Here is a 23,934-nt window from a genome sequence, read left to right as displayed (position 1 = left end):
CGACGTGCCCCTCTTGCTTTATCGGGGACGGCAAGGAAGCTCGTCCCAGCTGTCGTCGCCTCGCCTGGCTCCGACACGCGTCCGAGCTGATGAGGCGTCGTGGCGGCATGTTGGCTGGCTGCTGGGATGGCGCGGTGGTGGAGCCTTCATGAAGATCTGCATGACACCACGCAGGTGCTTGCTGAGTCAGCATAGAGGCCGCATGCTGCCGCACACGTACCTGCCCAGCTGGTCGAGCTAGCAGCTGCATGGGAGCGGCGGTGGAGCCTTGGCAGACACGGGCCTGGCTGCGACCTTGCTGGTGTCCTCGGCAAGGGTCTTGCCGGGGGCCCGGCAAGGGTCTTGCCGTGGCGCCGCGGTCGTCCCGGGCAAGGCGCTTGCCGGGGGTCTCGTGGATTTCCTCGGCAAGGACCTCGCCGAGGATCATCATCTTCTGGTCCTCATCCGATCTTGTGTATTTATGATCTTCACAAAGATCTGCATGCCACCACGGAGGTGCCTCCCGAGCCTTTGTCCCAATGTGGTTGATGGTGTTGGAACCCTTGGGCTCAAGGGTGGCGCGCTCTGCTGGCGTCAGGCAAGTTGCCTCGGCAAGGCTCTTGCCGGGGCTGCGGAGGCCGCCCCGGCAAGGGTCTTGCCGGGGAAGTCCGCCTCGCCCTCTTGCTCTTTGTGTCTCTGGTCTTGGCGTTGCCTCGGTTGTCTTGTGCTTCGGCTTCCCTCCTCTGCCCTTCTAAGTGTGGCCGCGGGCGCGGCTCTGACTGCCCGTGCACAAGTAAAGGGGTCAAAAGGAGAGCCCCTACTTTTGTACACCGACATTCCCGAGTTCAACTTCTGAAAAATCCTCAAAAAGCATTTGCTCCTGCTACTTCACTACAAAAGAGAATATTGGAGGAAACATTGCACAATCAGATGGATTCGATTTGGCGATGAAGACCCCAAGTTCTTCCAGGTAATGGCCTCTGAACGCTATCGAAAAACAACATCTCCACACTGACAACACCTGATGGATCGCAAGTGGAGGACCACGCTGGAAAAGAAGCACTAATTCACAATGCTTTCAAAGGAAGACTGGGCAAAACAGGGGATTTTCAGATGAAGTTTGATCTACCCCATATCATAAAAAGAGTTGAAGATCTCGACCAACTAACGCACCCTTTCACTCACGCTGAGATAGATGCAGTTATTAAAGAAATGCCAACTAATCGAGCCCCTAGACCAGATGGCTTCACAGGAGCCTTTCTCAAATCATGCTGGCCGATCATTAAAGAGGACTTTTACAAGCTTTGCAACCAATTCTATGATGGCTCTCTCAATCTAGAAAGCATCAATGAGGGGTTTATTACACTCATACCAAAGGTTCCATCGCCAAAAATAGTCAATGATTACAGGCCGATTACCTTGCTCAACTCTTGCCTCAAGGTGATCACCAAATTGCCGGCGAACCGCCTGTAGAAAGTCATACTTAAGATCGTCCATCGTAATCAATACGAATTCATTAAGGGACGCACCATTCAAGACTGCCTGGCCTGGGCCTTTGAATATATCTTCCAATGCCAATCCTCCAAAAGAGAGATCATTTTGCTGAAGTTAGACTCCGCTAAAGCTTTTGATACAATTGAACATGATGCGATGATTGAAATCATGCAGAATATGGGTTTTAATAACAAGTGGCTTAATTGGGTTAAATGCATATTCTCTTTGGGAAAATCTTCGGTCCTTCTTCATTGTCTCCCCGGCAAGCAATTCTACTGTAAGTGCGGTGTCCGGCAAGGTGACCCATTCTCCCCGCTCATATTCGTTCTGGCGGCCGACCTCTTACAAGCTGCCATTAATAACGCCTTCCGACAAGGATCTATTCAGCTCCCGCCCCACGACCAAACCAAAAGGATTACCCGATCATCCAATACGCGGATGACACCCTACGGCTAATGTCGGCCTGCCCCACCCAAACAAGTACCATCAAGACTATCCTCACTGATTATGCGACGTCCGGTCTCAAGATAAACTTCCACAAGTCTACCATGATCCCCATAAACTGTGACAGGGCCCGCAGTGAAGAACTGGCAACGATCTTTGGCTGCGTCACCGGCTCAATGACTTTCACATACCTTGGCTTGCCACTTGGCATGCTTCGACCAACAGTACAAGATCTCATGCCTTTGGTCTGCACAATGTAACGAAGACTTACTGCCACTTTATCCTTAATGTCGTACGGAGCCAATTTGTCTCTCCTTAACATGATCATCACCTCCCTGACGATCTTTGCACTGTGCACGCTCCGGTTCCCTCCTAAAGTCTTGGACCTGATTGATAAAATCTAGAGAAAATGCCTCTGGCGCAAGAAAACAGAACATGGCAACACATGCAACTCTCTGGCCGCTTGGTCACTGGTATGCTGTCCTAAATCTAGTGGTGGCCTTGGAATAATCAATCTACGCATCCAAAGTGACGGCCTACTGCTCAAGTACTTGCACAAGTTTTGCAACCGTCATGATATCCCATGGGTCGAGCTAATCTAGTCCACTTACTACAATAAAAAAAATCCCCCATGCATGTGACCCCTACGGGTCGTTCTGGTGGAGAGATGTTCTTATACTGACACCTGTTTACCGAGGGATTTCTGGAGTTACAGTTGGCCATGGAGAGACGGTGCGCATGTGGAAAGATATGTGGCTTGACCAGATTCTTGCAACCTCTCACCCGAGGGCATTCTCCTTTGCTTTGAACGAAGACATCTCAGTCAGGGAATTCCTTGGGTCCACGGGGCTGGTTGCGGCATTCCACCTACCACTCTCCATGCAAGCCTTCGAGGAAGTCAGAGACCTACAGAGCCTTACAGTGGACGTGGGAGAAGATGAGACCACTGGTGATGATGATACCTGGACATATATTTGGGACTCTGGCAGGTTCTCTGCAAGACAATACTACATATTTTACTTTCAAGACGTCTGAGCCCATCAAACCTACAGTTGGCTGTGGGAGTCCAAAGTTACAATGAAAATCAAGGTCTTTGGGTGGCTACTTCTGTCTGACCGTTTGAACACTAGAAACATGTTGAAACGACACCACTACAATATTGGTGAAGATTTCAGCTGCATGCTCTGTACATACCAGGTGGAAGAAGATGTTGGTCACCTTTTGCTCCACTATCCTTTCAGTAGGCATTGTTGGACAAGATTGGGTGTAGATCTTGGTCATGTAGACATTCATTACTCCATGCTCAACCATGCCAAGTTCGCCTGGGGGAGGCCGATGTTCATGGAAATCTTTCTGCAAGCCGCGTGGAGTATCTGGAAAGAGAGAAACAACAAGCATTTTCGAGGAATTCCCCCACACATCAAGCCTGGCTGCTACGGTTCAAAACTGATTTGGGCCTCCTCCAGTATAGAGTGAGGGCAGAGCAAAAAGAGTTCCTTGACTCTTTCTTAGACCACATCTAGAACTTATTTGGTTTTGCCCTTTTTAGATACCCTTTGTGTGGTGTTGGTGTTCATACCAACCCCCTCTCCCCCACCTATGGGTGGGAGGCACTGATTGTAACTCCCCAATGTAAATTGTAATCACCCTTCTTGGGTACATATTTAATACAAAGCATAGTGGGGGCCTCTCCCACTGTCTGAAAATTCAAAAAAAATTCATCCATCCCTATCACCGTCCAGCAAGCCTTCAAACGAATTACTCACTCCCAATGGTGAGCATCATGGAATTGAAGATGAAGAAGGGTTGATGATGACGATGGCGACGAATCCCCATCTCCGGATCCCCGAACGGACTGCCCTCCCGATGAACAACATGAGGTGGCGGCGGCTCCGTATTGTAAATCATGATGAAACTTCTTCTCTCATTTTTCTCTCCACGAGACAGAAATTATAGGACCAGAGGTAGGGCAAATAGAGCCACGAGGGCCCCACAAGGGGCACATCACGCCCAGGGGGGTAGGCACGCCGCCCTGCCTTGTGTGCAGCTAGTGAGTTACCTCTGGTAGATATTTGCACCAATATTTTCTATATATTCCAAAAAAATCTCCACCAAGTTTCGTCCATTTCCGAGAACTTTTATTTTTGCACAAAAACACTACCATGGTAGTTCTGCTGAAAACAGCGCCCATCCGGGTTAGTTTCATTCAAATCATGCAAATTAGAGTCCAAAACAAGAGCAAAAGTGTTTGGAAAAGTAGATACATAGGAGACATATCAACTCCCCCAAGCCTAATTCATTGTTTGTCCTCAAGCAATTTAGTTGATAAACTGAAAGTGATAAAGAAAAACTTTTATAAACTCTTTTGTTTTTTCCCGTATATAAGATTAACTAGTAACCAAGTTTTCAACAAAGATCATGAACTAACCATATGAATGATAACACTTAGAACTCACATTTACTCATATCAATGGCATAATCGACTAGCGAGCAATAATAACACATCTCACATGCCAACACTTTGTCAAAACAATCATGATATAAAATGATAGCATCGTATCTCGCTAGCCCTTTCTGAGATTGCAAAACATAAATGCAAAGCACTTCCAAAGTTCAAGGAGCGACTAAACATTGTAATTTAGGGTAGAAGAGATACAACCATGCTCACATCCAACATTAACTAGACTCAATGCATGTTAAACTTAGAATGACAATATCACTCTCTATGTTAGTGCTTGAATTAGAAGGTGATGAGTCAATAACAAAAGTAAATAATATAAAAGTAAATAGAAGGTCCCTTCGCAAATAGAAGCAGAGATTTGCAGAGGTGCCAAAGCTTAGAGCTTAAAACAGAGATGAATATATTTTGGGTGGTGTGCTTTTCCTGTCAACGTCGCGATAAAGGATTTCAACATCTCCCATGCCAAACATATTAATGGTGGTTCCCAAAATGAAAAATAATATTGTTTTACTCCCCACACATCCTTACAATCACAAGCCATGGCTAGCCGAATCCACGGGTGCCCTCCAAAAAATCAACTTTCCAGGGGGATTTTTATTTTTATTTTTATCAAGTTATGCAGGACTGGGCGCCGTTTTACCAGCCTCTCTCGTGCAAGACGAGTGCATAAATTCTCATCATGAGAATAACCCGCTTAACATGGAAGATACTGATACGTCTCCAACGTATCTATAATTTTTTATTGTTGCATGCTATTATAGTACCAATCTTGGAAGTTTTATATGCAATAATATGTCATTATATATCATTTTTGGGACTAACCTATTAACTTAGTGCCAAGTGTCAGTTGTTGTTTTTTTTCTTGTTTTTGGTTTTCTAGGATATCAGTACCAAACGAAGTTCAAAGGCCATGAAACTTTTTAATGATTTTTTATGGACATAAGAGACCCTAGAAGCTTCAGGAGAGGGTCAGAGACAAAGGAGTGGCCCACAAGCCACCAGGGCATGCCCTGGTGCCTCATGGGCCCCCCTCGCTCTGTTTAACCTAACCCCGCCTCTATAAATTCTCTAAAATTGGGAAACCAACAGAGAGCCACCCAAAACACTTGTTCCACCACCGCAAGCTTGTGTTCTCGCGAGATCCCATCCGGAGGCCTTTTCCAGCACTCTGCCAGAGGGGGAATCAATCACGGAGGGGCTCTACATCAACCTTGCCGCCCTTCCGATGATGTGTGAGTAGTTTACCACAGACCTACGGGTCCATAGCTAGTAGCTAGATGGCTTCTTCTCTCTCTTTGATCTACAATACAATGTTCTCCTTGATGAGAGAAAAAGAGAGAAGGGGCAATGTTACTAACCTTTCAATACTTGTGCTTCAAAGTAGCACCATGTTTTTCATATAGAGAGTCTCCTATGCTTTCACTTTCATATAACTAGTGGGAATTTTTCATTATAGAACTTGGATTGTATATTCCAATAATCGGCTTCCCCAAATGCCCGAGGTCTTCATGAGAAAGCTAGTTGGATGCACACCCACTTAGTTTTATTTTTGAGCTCTCATACACTTATATCTCTTAGTGCATCTGTTGCATAGCAATCGCTAATCTTTGCATTGACATCAATTGATGGGCATCTCCATAGCCCGCTGATTAGCCTCTTCAATGTGAGACTTTCTCCTTTTTGTCTTCTCCACATAATTTCCATCACCATACTCTATTCCACCCATAGTGCTATATCCATGGCTTGCGCTCATATATTGTGTGAGAGTTGAAAAAGTTGAAGAGCATTAAAAAGAATGAACCAATTGCTAAACCTAGACTAGACTTGCATACTATTGATAGGAAGGGAGCTAAAAAACCCATAGCTGATAACTTGTCTAGGTTGGAAAATATTCTTGATGACCCATGATACGTCTCCAACGTATCTATAATTTTTTATTATTCCATGCTGTTATATTATCAACCTTGGATGTTTAATATACATTTACTAGCAACTTTATATAGATTTTTGGGACTAACCTATTGACATAGTGCCCAGTGCCAGTTGTTGTTTTTTTTTTGCTTGTTTTTACTTTGTAGAATATTAATACCAAACGAAGTCCAAATGCCACGAAACTTTTTGGAGTTTTTTTTCTAGCAGGAAGACACCCAAGAAGCTTCTAGAGGGCACGAGGGGACGCTCGTGGGGCCCACTAGGCCTCAGGCGCGCCAGGGGCCTCATGCGTTCCTTGGTGGGTAGTGGGGCCCACGGGCACCCCCTTGACCTACCTTCGCCTCTATAAATACTCTAAAATCGTAAAAATCCTAAGGGAGTCGATGAAATACTTTTTCCACCGCCGCAAGTTCTAGAACCACGATATCCAATCTAGAGGCCTTTTCCGGCACTCTGTCGGAGGGGGCAACGATCACGGAGGGGTTCTTCATCATCCTCGTTGCCCCTCTGATGATGCGTGAGTAGTTTACCACAGACCTATGGGTCCGTAGTTAGTAGCTAGATGGCTTCTTCTCTCTTTTTGATCTTCAATACAATGTTCTCCTCGATGTTCTTGGAGATCTATTTGATGCAACTCTTTTTTGCGATGTGTTTGTTGGGATCCGAAAAATTGTGACTTTATGATCAGTTCATCCATGAATATTATTTGAGTTTTTGCTAAAATCTTTTATGAATGATTGTTATAGCCTCCTATTTCTTCTCTGATTTATTGGTTTGGTTTGGCCAACTAGATTGATTTATCTTGCCATGGGAAGAGGTGCTTTGTGATGGGTTCGATCTTGCGGTGCTCAATCTCAGTGACAGAAAGAGAGATGACACGCATGTATCGTTGCTACTAAGGGTAACAAGATGGGATTTATTCATACGTGAGTTTATCTTGTCTACATCATGTCATCGTTCTTATTGCATTACTCCGTTTTCCATGAACTTAATACACTAGATGCATGTGGGATAGCGGTCGATGTGTGGAGTAATAGTAGTAGATGTAGGCAGGAGTCGGTCTACTAATCTTGGACGTGATGCCTATACACATGATCATTGCCTTGGATATCGTCATAATTATCTGCCTTTCTATCAATTGCCCAACAGTAATTTGTTAACCCACCATATGCTATTTCCTATCATATATTAAATCCAAAATACCTTGCTGAATTTTTATTTATTTATTTATTTTCTATTTTTGTTAGATCAATTTATCAAAACCTACACAATTTAATCTATCTCAATACCATTGAGGGATTGACAACCCCTCTTACGCGTTGGGTTGCAAGTATTTGTTGTTTGTGTGCATGTGCTATTTACATAGTGTTGATTGGTTCTCCTACTAGATTGATAACCTTGGTTTCATAACTGTGGAAAATACTTACTTCTATTGTGCTGCATCATCCTATCCTCTTCGGAGAAATAGCAACGCAGACTACAAGCATCAGGAAGAACTTCTGGCGCCGTTGTCGGGGATACATCATCAACATCTATCAAGTACCCACGCATAAGCTCTCATATCCTTGCAATTACTTTATTTGCCATTTGCCTCTCGTTTTCATCTCCGCCACTTCTAAAAGTTTTATAAAAAAACACAAAAATGTTTTACTTTGTTTCTTTACTTGTTAGTTTGCCATAATTGTGTGTTTATTGAAATTCAGAAAACAAAAAGATTATGGATCCTCCTCCACTTGCTAATATTTTTAAAAGACCCAATTTTGATGAATGAATTGCTAGTGAGTTGAGTGCACTAGATTATCTTTATGAAGTTTTGCTTGAAATTCGTGAATCTGAAAATTGTGATGAAGTGTTAAAAGAAGAAATTTATAAAGTGGTTCATGATAGCTCCTTGAATGAAAAGCATGATTGTGATTTTTTGTTTTTCTTTCTGTTCTTCAATAAATACACAATTATGCTTCTGTTATGATTGTAATTTTTAGGGTTTAATTAGTGTTTGTGCCAAGTAATGCCTTTAGGATGGCTTGGGTGATAGTCGTTTTAATCCTGTTGGAAAACAGAAACTTTTGCGCCCCGTAGAAGAATTGTTTAAATTCACAGAAGCAACAAAAAATTCTGAATCTGTTACACAAGATTGATATACAAATTTACCATGTTTTCCTAATTTTTCAGAATTTTTGGAGTTACAAAAGTATGGTTAAAGTTTAGATTACTACAGACTGTTTTGTTTTTGACAGATTCTGTTTTCGTTGTATTGTGTGCTAATTTTGATGAATCTATGGATTGTATCGGAGGGGGGGGGGGGGTATAAGCCATGGTAAAGTTAAAATACAGTAGGTATAATGCAATAATAAAATATGAATGGGTCTGCAACAGTACTTAAAGTGGTGATTTGCTTTATTATACTAACGGATCTCACAAAGGTTTTGTTAAATTTTGTGTGATTGAAGTTTTCAAGTTTTGGGTGAGATCACGATGGATGAAGGAATAAGGAGAGAAAAGAGCCTAAGCTTGGGGATGCACATGGCACCCCAATGTAATATTCAAGGAGTACCAAGCAACTAAGCTTGGGGATACCCGGGAAGGCATCCCCTCTTTCTTCTAACGACCATCGGTAATTTTACTTGGAGCTTTATTTTTATTCGTCACATATCATGAGTTTTGCTAGGAGCGTCTTGTATTATATGAGTCTTTGCTTGATTTTCTTTTTAGTTTGTCACAATCATCCTTGTTGGACACACCTATTTCAGAGATCCATAATAATGCTATGATTTGTTAGAATTGCTCTATGTGCTCCACTTAAATTTTTTGAGCTAGGGAATTGCTCTAGTCCTTCACTTATATCTTTTTGAGCATGGTGGTGGTTTAATTTTTGAAGAAATGCTCTCATGCTTCACTTAGATTATTTACAGAGTTAGTAATTTTGTGAAGAAATATGCTCTGATGCTTCGTTTATATTATTTTGAGAGTTGAAAAAGGAAATTATTTTGAAGAAATTTATGCTCTCGTGCTTCACTTAAATTTATTTGAGAGCCTGTTAGTAGCAATGGTAATATATGAATTTAGTCCCAAAGTGATAGATATTCAAGGGGGACATAATAAAAACTTTCATGAAGATCATTGGATATTATAAACTTGGTTCCTTGTAATAGTTTTCAGATATGGAGATAGTAATATGTGAGTCATGTTGGTGAGTAATTATGCTTTAGTAAGAATATTGGTGTTAAGGTTTGTGATTCCTGATATGTCTCCAATGTATCTATAATTTTTTATTGTTCCATGCTATTATATTATCTGTTTTAGATGTTTTATATGCATTATTATGCTATTTTATATTATTTTTGGGACTAACTTATTAACCTAGAGCCCAGTGTCAGTTTCTGTTGTTTCCTTGCCTTTGAGTTTCGCAGAAAAGGATACCAAATGGAGTCCAAACGGAATGAAACTTCACGATGATTTTTCTTGGACCAGAAGACACCCAGAGGACTTGGAGTCCAAGCCAGAAGAGCCACGAGGCAGCGGCGAGGGTGGAGGGTGCGCCCTAGGGGGGTGCCCCCTACTTTGTGGCCCCCTCGGGACTCTTCTGATCTACCTCTTCATCCTATATATTCACATATATTCTAGAACCCTCAGAGAGAGCCAAAAATAGTTTTCCGCCGCCGCAACCTTCTGTCCCGGTGAGATCCCATCTTGGGGCCTTTTCCGGCATCCTACCGGAGGGGGATTCGATCACGGAGGGCATCTACATCAACCCTATTGCCCTTCCGATGAAGCGTGAGTAGTTTACTGCATACCTACGGGTCCATAGCTAGTAGCTAGATGGCTTCTTCTCTCTCTTTGATTCTTAATTCCATGTTCTCCTTGATGTTCTTGGAGATCTATCCGATGTAATCTTCTTTTGCGGTGTGTTTGGCGAGGTCCGATGAATTGTGGATTTATGATCAGCTTATCTATGAATATTATTTGAATCTCCTTTGAATTCTTTTATGCATGATTTATATCTTTGTATTTCTCTTCAAATTATCGGTTTGGTTTGGCCAAACGGACTCCAGATCTGGCCTCCCGATGAAGAAAAGGAGGTGACGGCAGCTCCGTCTCGTGGAATGGGATAATTCTTTTTCCTTTATTTTTTATCCAAAAATAGGATTTTATAGTGTAGGTTTCAGGGTCTGCGGGGCCACCAGGTGGGGACAACCCACCTGGGTGCACCTGGAGGGGGCGGCGCACCCTAGTGGGTTGTGCCCACCCAGGTGCCCCGCTTCGGTGGTTCTTGGCTCCAGAAATTCTCTTTATTGATATAAAATGGGCCATTTGCATTTCTGTCCCCAACTCGAACCACCTAATCAGATATACCCCTAATTCGAAAGCCTGCTCAAAAATGCCCCTCCGCCGTTATGTGCACTTATAGAAATGCCCTTCTGTGCCGTTACCGTCCGGTCAAAGGCCTTTGACCGTCAACGGGACGTTTTTTGGACATGTCTACCCCTCCGTCCATGTGTCACTTACGTGTGGGACCCGCTCAAAAAAAAGAAAAAGAAAAAGCTCTCTCTGCCTGTCTCACTTACACGTGGGACCGAAAAGAAAAAATATCAATTTCAAATGGGGCCCACATGTCATTGTTTTAATGTTTTCTGAAATGGTACTCACTTATTTACTTTAGGGGCAGGCCCACCTCTCATCTACATGATGGAGCTTGAACTCCGGCGAGCACGGGTGCTCCGGGGTTGGCTCGGGACTGTGCGGGAGCACGCTAGGGCGAGCTGTGAATGGTCCTGGAGCAAGGCGGGGTTACGGGGTGGTCTGCAAGGGCACTGGGAGTTTGTAGAGCGGCCGGGAAGCTCGCTGGCGACGAGGTCCCGTGGCAACGGCGGAAGGCTCTAGGCACGGGCAAGCTACAGAGGGGGAGGGGACTAAAGAACGTGAGCAAACACATAAGTGGCTCACTTATTTTATGAAGGCATGATCCAGGAGGCTTGGGATTCAACAGAGCGACGACCTCGTCGTCCACGGCGGACGGCGGAGCGAGGTGACCCTGACACGATGGCTCGGGAATTAAACGCTCCGCAGCGAGGGGTCCACAGGGTCTAGAAGCACCAGATGTCGACGAGGCAGCCAAGATAGAGCATAGGGATGGCGTAGCAGAGGAGATCGAGGCACGGCAAAGCATCACTGGAGGGGGACAAGATGACATCAACCACACTGACTTGATGCATTATACTTCAATTAATTCGGTGTGGAAGTCGAGGACGAACAGGCGGATCCCCTGGACAAGGCAACGGGTCGTGGGGTTCCCGTTGGCCGCCTGCACGACGAGCAACACTAGGGCGGACGACCATGATTCCCGCGGACCACATCTTTGTCGCGTGGCAGAGAGAAAAGAGGGCATGGGGGGGGGGGGAGGGACCGAATCAAGGAGGTCATAAGGGGCCGGAGCCGTGCAACACCTCACCCCGGCGAGGCTGCTGCTAGTTGCGTGCGCCCCCTCCAGAGTTGAGAGAGAGAGACAAGTAAGATTTTTTTAGGGTGGGTCCTACATGTAAGGATTAAGAGAGAGAGAGAGAGAGATTTCATTTTGGTCCCACATGTAGGTGAGACAGGCAGAGAGAGGAGAGAGAGCCTTTTCTTTTTGTTTGAGTGGGTCCCACACGTAAGTGACACATGGAGGGAGGGGTAGAAATGTCCAAAAAACGTCCCATTGACGGTCAAAGGCCTTTGACCGGACGAAAACGGAGCGGAAGGGCATTTCTATAAGGTCGCTTAACGGCACAAGGGCAAATTTGAGCAGGCTTTGAAATTAGGGGAAATCTGAGTAGTGGGTTCGAGTTAGGACACAGATGTAAAAGACCCATATAAAATATTCTCGCAAAGTTTCGTTCCATTCCGAGAACCTTTATTTCTGCACAAAAACAACATCATGGTAGTTCTGCTGAAAATGGCGTCAGTCCGGGGTTAGTTTTATTCAAATCATGCAAATTAGAGTCCAAACATAAGGAAAAGCGTTAGGAAAAGTAGATACGTTGGAGACGTATCAGGGTGATAATGCTTCATATGATCTTGAAAATGTATTTAAGCCTCATGATGAATATGTTTGCAATAATATTGAAAGTGGGTTTGGAAAAGTGTCAACTTTAGGAAATAATGATCCCACTACTTTGGAGTTTGATCAATCTTATGAAACTTTTGATAAAAGTGGGCTTGGGGATGTCATGACTTTACTTGATGGTAATCCCACAATTTTGGAAGCGCGTCAACTGTGCATGCATGTGGATCATGTTGAGAATATTTGATGTGATAGTTATATTGTTGAATCTGATTATGATCCTACATGTAATTATTATGAGAGAGGAAAATATAGTTGTAGAAATTTTCATGTTACTAAATTACCTCTCATCACGTTGAGATTGCTATTGTTTCTTCTTCCTTGCATATGCTAGTTTTTGCCTGTCTTCATAACTTGTTTGCTTATATAGTGCCTATGCATAGGAAGTATGTTAGACTTAGATGTGTTTGTCATGTGTCTTAAGATGTTCTCTTTGTGCTTCAATTCTCATCTTTCGTGTGAGCATCATCACTACAAAAAAAAGACACTTCCGTGATGATACGTGTTTGTCACAGTAGGTCACGTTTTCTGTCATGCATGTACATCCATGACAAATTTATGATAGAATCAAGATAGTCATACATGTGCTGTCGTAGAAGTGTTCCATGACATTACCCAAATTATCATCACGGAAGTGTCCACTTCCATGACGATAAATCGCGCGTCACAGAAGTGCTTTCGTCAAGGGTGACCGACACGTGGCATCCACCGTAATGGAACGCTGTTAAGCTATCGGGTCGGGTTTTGGATCCGATAACCCGTTAACAGCCCCGACCAATGGGATTTTCCACGTGTAAAATCATCATTGGCTGGAGGAAACACGTGTCGGCTCATCGCTGGGACAGATGTCATCCACTCATTGGACAGAAGGCGCCTATGATACGTCGACACGTGGCATGACCCAACAGAGGCCCATTCCTGTGAAAAGGCCGGCCCGTTTGACTTGGTCAAAAGGTGGCGGGCCGGCCCATGGAAAGCCTGTTAACGGCCTGTTCGCATATAGCCCATTTACAGCCCGCTAACCCAAGGCCCGTTACGCCCTATTCGAATTAGGCCCAGTAGCGTCATCTGGGCCATCCAATATGATTCCAGGCCGTTTTCACTTCTGGCCCATGTATGGCCTATGACGTCTTTCGGCCCATATGAGGCCCTATGTAACTCTTGGCCTATTAACGGCCCGTGGTGAAACTGGCCCGTAATGAACAGTGTATCACTTTACACCCATTAACGGCCCGTGGTGAAACTGGCCCATAAAGAACAGTGTATCACTTTATACCCATTAACGGCCCGTTATTCCGTTGGGCCGTTTCCAGCCCACGTTATCTTTCGGCCTTCTCAGAGTCCATTTATTCTTGGGATATTTTCTAGCATTCGTTTACTTATGGCCCATTACTGTCATTTTTTGCTTGTGGGCCAAATTCAGCCCGTGGTTACAGTCGGCCCGTTTGTGGTCCGTTAATATCTTGGGCCATTTTCATAGCGTCATCAAATACGGCCTATTAACGATGGCCCGTTATGGTCGGCCCATGAACGAACGATTCCAACTCTAGCCCGTTTACGGCCAGAATGCGGTCTGTTTGGCCCATGTTTAGCCAATCGATCATACGACCCGTATAAGGCCCATTGATGATACGGCCCGTAGAAGGCCCATTGTTTCTACGGCCCGAAGAAGGCCCACTGTTTCTACGGCCCGTAGAAGGCCCACTGTTTCTACGGCCCGTAGGAGGCCTAGTGTCACTACAGTAAATATTAGCCCATGGTTATTGTGGCCTAGTTTTAAAAAATAGGTTATTGCAGCCACTAGCAAACCGCAGAAAAAGAACTGCACTGACTACAAGCAAACAAATAAACAAGACAACAAGGAAATAAATAAGCAAGCAACTTACACTAGGCTATCACGACTATTACACATATTACATCCACTGGGCATCAAAGTTCGCCACCAGTGCAAATATAGGGAACACAACAGCATATAAACGCCGCAGCAAAACAAGTCCAGAACTGAAACCACTTCAGAAGAGCTCAAGAAACAATATCCTGGGTACCCGTAATGCTGGCAAGATGCTTAGCAAGCTTATTAACTTTCTCTTGTTTGGCGCTTAAGTCCTCTAGCGCTTGCTATTGCACCAGAAAGTATGCATCTGAATTCTGCAGGGACTTCCTCAGTCCTCCGGCTTCCTGTCTCATAACATCTGATCGATGTCTTTCAACTTGAAGTTGAGACTCAAGAAGCCGAATTGATTCAGGCAACGAGTTCGAAGAGCTGGTGCCAGCAGTGGTAGCCAGTAACTCGAACACTACATCAAGACAGGACTTTGGGGTTGTCTCAGTGTCTTCAATATAGTTTTTATCAGCTTTCTTGGAGACCAATAGGGATGTCTCACTATCTTGAACCTTATCTGCATTACTTCCTTTACCATTGCATAACAGGGTACTCTTCTCCAATATTTTATCCGCGTTCTAAAAGAGAAACAAACAAACACATCTCAGGTTTACAATGTAGTATATGAAACTCATTTTGGTAAACTAGTTCAGTAGTAAGGTGGACATGATAACAACATGAAACAAACATATATCTATGTAGTATGGTCACTGTATGGTCTATATCATTCTAGTTTATGTTGCCAAATCAGGATAGATACAGTTCGAATCATATCTATTTAAGACAAAGCAGCATAGACAGAATATAAGTGTGGGAAACTACACAGCAATAACAACACTTGTAATGTGCATGGCATGAGAACATAACTGTTTATTCTATTGAAACTGAAATCAACATAGAGCAAGTTACAACAGCAAACAGCCAAACACGTTGAAGAAAAAGGTTTAAAACATACCTGTTGCGCCATTGGAGTTTCAATTGCATCCTTCAAATTTGAAATTAGTTGGTATCAGTAAATACAGTGATGCAAGAGCAAAGTAGTATAAACCATAGCTACGGAACCTGACCTGAGAACAATTCTTCTTCTGCTTTGAGCGTTGACTTCGGGTTCGGAGTGGTGGTCCTCGTGATTGGGCACTGCAGTTGCCTTACTAACTGCTCGTGTTTGGGTGCTCTGTGGTGGAGACGGTGCTGTGTCAACGGGAATTGGGTGTCTATCTGCTGGGGTTGGGGTTAGAAGGGGTGTAGCTGGTTCTTTGTCCAACTGGGTAGGGGTACAATCTGCATGAGTGTGGGTTATGTGTGGTGGGGCTGGTTCTTGGGCAAGTACAACCATGGTTCTATCTGCATCGACAGGTAGCACGATCTTTTCTGAAGACCGTGTTTTTACTCCCACAGATACTGCCATCACTCCCTCCAATTGAAATGGCTGATAAACAAGAAAAGTAATTGAATGTACAGACATTGTAAGATAGACAGGTGCAATGGATAGTAGGGAAGAAAACAGGGCATGAAATAATTCACATTTATGTTGTCTAAGCAAACAGAATAGCATGACATAATTTCACATATATGATGGCTAATTAAACAGGATAGCATGACAAAATTTCACATGTATGATGGCTAACTAAACAGGATAGAATGACATACTTCAAAATATGATGACTATGTAAACAGGATGACATGATATAACTATACGATGTGTCTATTAAAGTGGTTGGCATGCCATAAATCACAAACATGCCGTCGATGGAAACATGATGGCATGATATAATTCACGGATGGAATGACATAATTTAAAATATGATGACTATGTAAACAGGATGAGATGATATAACTATATTATGTCTTTAGAAAATGGGTTGGCATGCCATAATTCAGATACATGCTGTCTATGTAAACATCATGGCATGACATAATTCAAATATATGATTTATATACTAAGGAAGTGAGCAGAGGGCAATCGCATATATGATGTGTCAACTAAGGAGATGGCATTCAATATTGTGTATATGATGTAAAAACTAAGCATTGCAATACAACATATGCATTATATGAGTAATATAACCCTGCCAAGTTTGAGCATACACCTCAGGGGATAATAGGACTGGTCATCTGCCTCTGAATCCTCCTCTGAAGAGCTATCTGTAACAAGCAAGATATCTGCTTTAGCAGGTAGCATTGTCTGCTCTGAAGACCTTGTTTTCACTCCAGATTTCTCCATCACCAATTCAAATGGCTGATGCACATGAAGAGCAGTTGAATATACAAACATTGTCGACAAAAGCAATGAGAAATACAAAAAAAAAGACGGCATGATATAATTCACATATATGACGCTTGCCTAAACAACATGCATTGCATAATTCACATACATAATGCCTTGCAACAAGATAACATTGCATAATTCACATATATAATGTCTTGCAACAAGATGGCATTGCATAATTCACATATATGGTAATTAGACACTAAACAGGTGGCATTCACACAAAGCATGTCTAAACTAAGCAAATGACATAGCAATGCAAGATACCATACGCATGATATGAGCAACATAACCCTGCCAAGTTAGGGCATGCACCTCGGGGAGGGGGGGGGGAATATGACTGGTCATCTGTCTCTGAATCCTCCTCTGAGGAGCTATCAGTAACCAACAAGACATGCGCTTTGTCAGATAGCATTGTCTGCTCTGAATACCTTGTTTCCACTCCAGATTTTTCCATGACCGTGCTGAATGGCTGATGCACAGGAAGAGTAATTGAATGTACTAAAATTGTTGACAAATTTAACACGTAATAAAAAAAATGATGGCATGATATAATTCACATATAAGATGACTGGCTAACCAGGGTGGCATTGCAAAATTCACATATATGATGCCTGGCTAGACAAGATGGCATTGCATGATTCACATATACGATAAAGAAACTAAACAGATGGCATTGACACAAAGCATGTCTAAACTAAGCAGATGACATCTTTAATGTATACAGTAAGCAATGCAAGGCACCATATGCATGATATTACCAACATCAGCATGCCAAGTTAGAGCGAAGGCCTCATGGGGTAAATAGGAGTGGTCTTCTCCTTCTGAATCCCCTTTAGAATAGTTATCTTCCTCTTGATTACGATCCGAAATGGGTGGAGGGGGGCTGCCTTTGCACCCACCATGGAACGATGTCTGCATGAAATTTTATTGCCACGCAAGGCTCGTCTCTTTTGCTCTACGTGACCAGTTCCATTGTGTACAATAACTGGCATGCATAGGAATAAAACATAGTGAGATTATGTAAGGAGTGCATGCACAAATCCAGAGTGATGGTAGCAAACTGTGGATAGACCCAAAACCAATGATAGCAGGCAGATAATGCTTTAGTTAAAAAATACAGATAATGGCTCCTTTAATGTTTGTTTGCACCCAACATGAAACTCATAGTAGACACCGGAGATTAACCACATAGTAGACAGGTAGTACTAATTGCTGCCCCAATATGTACCCCACAACCATTTAAAAACTCAAGTTTCAGCATTAGTTTGGACCTGACTCGGAGTCTAATAGGTGAACACGACGATAATGTAGCATGTCATCATATTAAGCGACACATAATGTAAGCAGACACGGAAGAATGCGACCTCTCTTGCGGACCCGTGTAGTCCTCAAGGTCATCTCCTCAGTTGATGATGGTAATGCAGTTGCCGTGGCTGCCGGCGGCGGGGAAGAAGATCTGAGGCGGCGAAAGACAGTCTGGAGAGCGGATCCCTGCTGTGGTGAACCCTTCCGTCGTTGGAGCAGCTAAGCTGGGGTGGAACACAGCGCCGCAGGAGCAGGACAAACCACACAAGGTTTTCTTTGACACATATCTGTAACAGAAGTAATTGAGCAAGGGCTTGTTTGAATTTGAGGATTCTAACAATGCAGGGATAGGAAATAGGCAGGAATAGGATAGGAATGCACGTGCAAAACAGAGAATTTAAAAACACAGGATTTCTGCCAATCTGGGTGTTTGATTCACAACAATTGGAAGATCACAGGATGTAAAAAAGCATGGTGAGATTAAGTCAAACCACAAGAAAATGTACGGTTATAATGCTATTATGCTACTATCTCTTAGTCTTGTGCTTGATGAATAGGAATATGAAAAGGAGGAGAAGTGGAAATTAGAATTCCTATGGTTTTTCTTTTAAGGAGACACTAAAGGAACAAATCCTACAGTTTTCCTTTGCTCCATTCCTTTGCACCAAATTCATGAAAAGTAGTACCATAGGAAACTTTCCAGTTTCGATGTTTTTCATTCACTTTTCCTTTCAAGCACTGGCGATTCTAGTAGGCAGTCTTGAGCAAGGAAAATCCTACACTAAAAAAATGTTTTTGTGCTACTTCTATTACTTTGGACCCAGGCCACTGCCATACTAGCTCAACTCCCAGGCCCATCGACAAATGCATAGCTCAAATGCGCAAAGATAAATAATGATGGCATTCAAGAGAGTCCATCATGGATAGCTAAGTTGCCTGGTACCTCACTGCTTGTCATATAGTAGGATAAAATAATCGTATTTCCCGTTACTACGAGTGCTCAGTGGACAATATATAAAACATGTAGAGTAAAAAAGAGATGCAACAAGTGTACAACCTCTTTGGCGAAGCCATGTCGATCTCAGCGTGATTGGGTTGGCCGGTGAGGATGCTCCGGCTGACTTGGCTGTCGGAGGAGGGGAAGAAGATCTTGGGCGTCTGGAGATGGAGCCCGAGGTACTGCTCCACTGTGATGGAGGGTTTCGTCGTTGGAGCAGCTCCGGTGAGTTGTACGACGCCGAGGCTGAAGCAGGACAAGAGAGACAACGAACAACGTTAACCTGAGTGGAATTCTAATAGCATCTCCAATACATGACGTAAAATACATAACCACAAAGTGCTAGATGTAAAATACATCAGCCGCTCATCTCTGAACTTAACTGTCGGAACTGAATTTAACTGTCGAAATTGAACTTAACTGTCGAAACTGAACTTAACTGTTGAAACTCAATTTTGCTGTCGAAACTGAACACACTAGCAAGGTGAGGCTACACGTCGGTCGACTGACTTTTCATCTCTGGTCAGTCGATTTTGCAGCCGTTGGATACGAAATCAAGAGCCTGCGGTTCATCTTCAACCTCCACCCCCCTGAGCTGCCAGCCACCACCGGCCAAACAGAAGCCCCCCACCGCCCGCGGCCGGCGGTGCGCTGCCCCGCCCGCCCCGAAAACACTCCCCACCGCCGGTCCGCCGCCGCCCCGACCATCCCTCTAGGCCCGCCCGTGCCGAGCTTTTTCTCCGGCGATCCCCACGCCAACGCCCTACCAACGCCCCGCCACCGCCGGCGACCACCGCCCCCATCCTGAACCCTAAGATAGATAGTGGGGTACCTCTCCGGCGAGCCCCCCTTCCCGCTGCGGCTGGTTCTTCCTTCACCCCAGCGAGCCCCCCCACCCCCTGAAAATCGACTGACCCAAAAGTTGATTCAGTCGACTGAAGTGTAGCTAAATCGGAGCAGCATCGCAAGCAAGAGCAAGAGCGAGAGCAGCAGCGCGAGCAAGAGCAATAGCAAGAGCAGACCAGGCAGGGGACCGAGAGCAAGAGCAGAGCAGCAGCGCGAGCGAGAGCTAAAGCAGCAGCAGCTCCTACTGATGTGGACGTCGCTGCCGAGGGAGCGACGCCGTGGAGGAAGTGGCCGGCGATGCCGCCGTGGATGGAGCCGCGCCGTGCCGGCTCGGGACCGAGCGCCGGCAGCACCGTGAGATCGAATCAAGAAAAAAATGCGGCGATTAGTGTACAACCTCTTTGGTGGCGCCGATTAGGCCGCAGCTTCATTTGAGGAAACGGTGATGATGCTCTTCCGGTGGTGCAGGTGAAGACGGCGGTGTGGGAATGGAGGTGGCGCTAAAGACGAGCGGAACATCGGGGCAGCTCCTTGGAGGTGGAGGACGGGGTGGCTGAACCGGCGGGACGATGAGATGGACGACGGATCCTCATCCGGTACGGTGGATGAGGGGCGTCGAGGTGTTGCTGTGGACGACGTCGTCGGGGAAGAGGCTCCGGCTGGGTGGTGGACGGAGCAGGGTGTGGGGTTTCGTCGCGGGTTTTCGCGGCCTCGGTGTACGAATGGGTGGGCGGATGGGATGGCAGTGGGGAACCATGGCTTAGAGACGCGCTTGTCCGAAATGTGGGGTAAGTTACGAAAGTACCCCCACCGATTTGAGGCGGTTCTTTCGGTTCAGGGGTACCACGGGCATTTCGCGTGTCGGGATTTCATAGGAGGTGGGAGTTTTCACGCGTGTTGTAATTTCGGAATAGCAAGGCGCGGGTTGAGATGGAGGGAGTTGTCGGAGCACAACGAGACAAATATATATCTTAATTATTTCGGGCTAACAAGGCGCGGGTTGAAGAGGCGGGAGTTTCGCAGCACGATAGACAGAGACGCTAGCTTGAATTTTTGGCATAACAAGGCGCGGCTTTAAATTTCGGAAGAACAAGCTTAACGTGTACCAAAAAAAATACAATTTGCACCTCAACACGCACAACACACACAAACACAATTTAGACTAGAGTAAGGTACACGTGCATTGCACACATGAGATTTGGCAACCAAATTATGAATAAATACCACATTGTAGCATGCAAGCTTTGAGTCATATATGCATGATGTAGATGTTCGTTTAATTCTTATAGTTCATTTCGTTCAAAATCATCTAGTTTTTATAAGAAAGCTAATCTATTTTAAGATTCATGGAATTGTGCGTCGTAAGACATAAAGTAAAAACAAACAATGGCAAATCATGTAGAAAAACATTTGGGCAATTCTAATACGGAAGATTCTAGAACAAATAAGAAGTGCTTGTGTTTTGATGTTTGTGCATTATGCTTAAGTTCAACCATGGAGTCTTCTAGATTATACATGTGGCGAAATCTGGTGGAATCTAGATGATATCAAACGGCCAGTAGTGCTCAAATTTGCCATCTTTGGACCATCGGATTCGCCTCATCCAACGACCATCTTTCAAAGTTAAAGTTACCCGCACACAATATAAAAAAATATAAAATATAATATATATATAGGGGTATAGATATAGATATGTGATGTGAAAGCCGCCCATCATCTCCAATGAGAATAGTGTGTCCATGCACGGATGCGACGTGGCCAAATGATGTCTGCCATCGGTATCTCAAATTCAAATCAGTCTGACCTTGTTCAATGTGTATACATTACAACATGCTCGTTTCCAAACCACACCGCGCAGATCTCTGTTATATTCATGCATGCATGGGTTTCAAACATCAGGATCTCTTATTCAAATATTTGAATTCAACTTTACATTGATTATGACCTCACCTATTCTTTTACACCCACACAGTAGTCTTCTCATTATAATTGTACCACTAACTTTCTCTCGTGCATGCATGCACACACACTACCAGTCGGCATTATCCATCGCACACATGCAATCTTTTTCTTCAGGTTGGTCTCCCATGAAGGCACACACCCACACACATCCCCCTCTCCATCATATCGGGCATTCTTTATCTCTCACGCGTGCATGCGCAACGATCGATGTTCCTCTATGTATGTGTGTATATAGCTAGGTCTTTCATAGTTTTCCACACAAACCGATCAATCGATATATCCAGTGAGGTCTCACCCTCTTTCCCACGTCCACATCGATCAATCTATACCTCTCTATATAGGATTAACATATATAGCTAATACACCCACATTAATTATATATCCAACGTCCCCCTCTCATCATCCATGCCTTCCGCTTCATCTCTCAGACGCGTGCACAATGGCGAAGACAGGGGCAGTAAGGGCCCTGCCCCCCTCCCCCCATCGAGGCTAATATGAATGTGATCATTAGATAATTGCTGCTAAAAATGGTTTAAGTTCATGAATTGACCCTCCTCGTAAAGGATTAGCAATGCTTGGCCCCCTAGCTCATTTATTTTTCATGGCTCTGCCACTGCGCGCAACAACGCACGTGTTCGCCCCCCCCTCTCTAAATATCGATCTCGCACTTGTGCATTCCTTCATAGTCTCCCTCCACTCGGCCCCTCGCACCATCTTCTAGCCCCCACCGGATTTTGCCACATGTACAATCTAGCAGACTCCATGGTTGAACTTAAGCATAATGCACAAACCTCAAAACAACAGTGGTTCTCTTTTGTTCTAGAATCTTCCGTATCATAACTGCCCAAACTTTTTTTCTAGTTGAATTGCCATTATTTGTTTTTACTTTATGCTTTACAACGCACAATTCCATGAATCATAAAATAGATTAAGGGCTTCTTTGATTCAAAGGATTCTCAAAGGAATTTTGGAGGATTCTAATCATTAGGAATTTTTCCTATCTTGGTTGTTTGATTCGTAGGATTGTAAACCATAGGAATTTTTCCATATGATTCATTTGCACTAGATTTCATAGGAAACATCCCATCCACTCAAACCTCTTTGAAAGAATTCTGCGTTTTTTCTATGCACAATCAAACACTCATACAATCCTGTAGGATTCAAGACGACATTCCACTATAATCCCATGTTTTTCCTATTCCCGCGTTCTTAGCTTTTTTATAAAAACTAATTGATTTTGAATGAGATGAACTATAAGAATTAAACGAAGGGCTACATCAGGCATATGTGACTCAGAGCTTACATGCTATAGTGTGGTATTTATTCATAATTTGGTTGCAAAATCTGATGCGTGCAATGCACGTGTACCTTACTAGTACTTCGAGTATGTGCAAAACACGTAAATTAGAATACCAATGGCACGCTACACAGTGTCTCTCTTACAGTTCATGAAGCCATGTGGCACATTTGAGGCGTTGTCGCGACCTCCTTGCGTGGATTGATCACAGTGACGTGCTGCTAGTTCCAGAAGAATGTACTCGTCCTCCCTGAGCCATACTGGCGGTACATGCACGAAGCGAAGATGTGCACGCACGCCACGCACACACTCATTCCCTCGCACGCACACGCGGGTACACGGGCGGACGCAATTTTGTACCAAGATCCACCCCATGTGATAATTTGACGCGTGTAAAGTCGTTCACTTCATTGATGGTCAATTAATACAGCGCATGCAAATTGAGTGGACGTGAGGGCGGAAGAAAGACATTATTACTCCACTGCGTGCATGCAAGTAGTTAAATCGTGGGTTGCTAGTAGTACTTCCATTGGTCTCCGTCGTATTTTGTGCCAATTTTTGACAGTAACATAATATTTACGCATTTGAGCAGTGTAGTACTTGAAATTTATGTTCCGCTAAACTCATCGGGAGCCGTTTCGGGCCTCGAAACCAAAACCATCAATTAATCTTTACCTTGTTCCCATCACATTCGAAAGCCTGCTCACACCTACTAGTACATACCAAACCTGAACGTGTTCCCACTATGCAGGTATTAGTACTAGAGCTAGTACTTAGGTTATAAAAAGGGGAACTACCTAACCGAAAATTACTCCACCTTTCCCCCTCATAAGTGCTTCTTCTTCGTCCGTCGTTACCATGGCCGGTGAGCAGAGCTCTAGGTCGAGAACTACTCGTAACAAGGGAGCGGCAACCAAGGCTGCGGAAAAAAAAGAGAGGGCTCGCCGCCACGCAGAGACCTCG

General features: G+C 44.2%; 1 pseudogene; it reads left to right on the top strand.

Moving 5' to 3' along the window:
- The first annotated feature begins 1,092 nt into the window (after positions 1-1,092).
- LOC141027003 (uncharacterized) lies at positions 1,093-3,440 on the top strand (annotated as a pseudogene).
- The last annotated feature ends 20,494 nt before the right edge of the window (positions 3,441-23,934 follow it).

This window comes from Aegilops tauschii, chromosome 7, assembly GCF_002575655.3.
Source record: "Aegilops tauschii subsp. strangulata cultivar AL8/78 chromosome 7, Aet v6.0, whole genome shotgun sequence".
Lineage (NCBI taxonomy): Eukaryota > Viridiplantae > Streptophyta > Magnoliopsida > Poales > Poaceae > Aegilops > Aegilops tauschii.
This window is presented reverse-complemented; position numbering and strand designations above follow the sequence as displayed.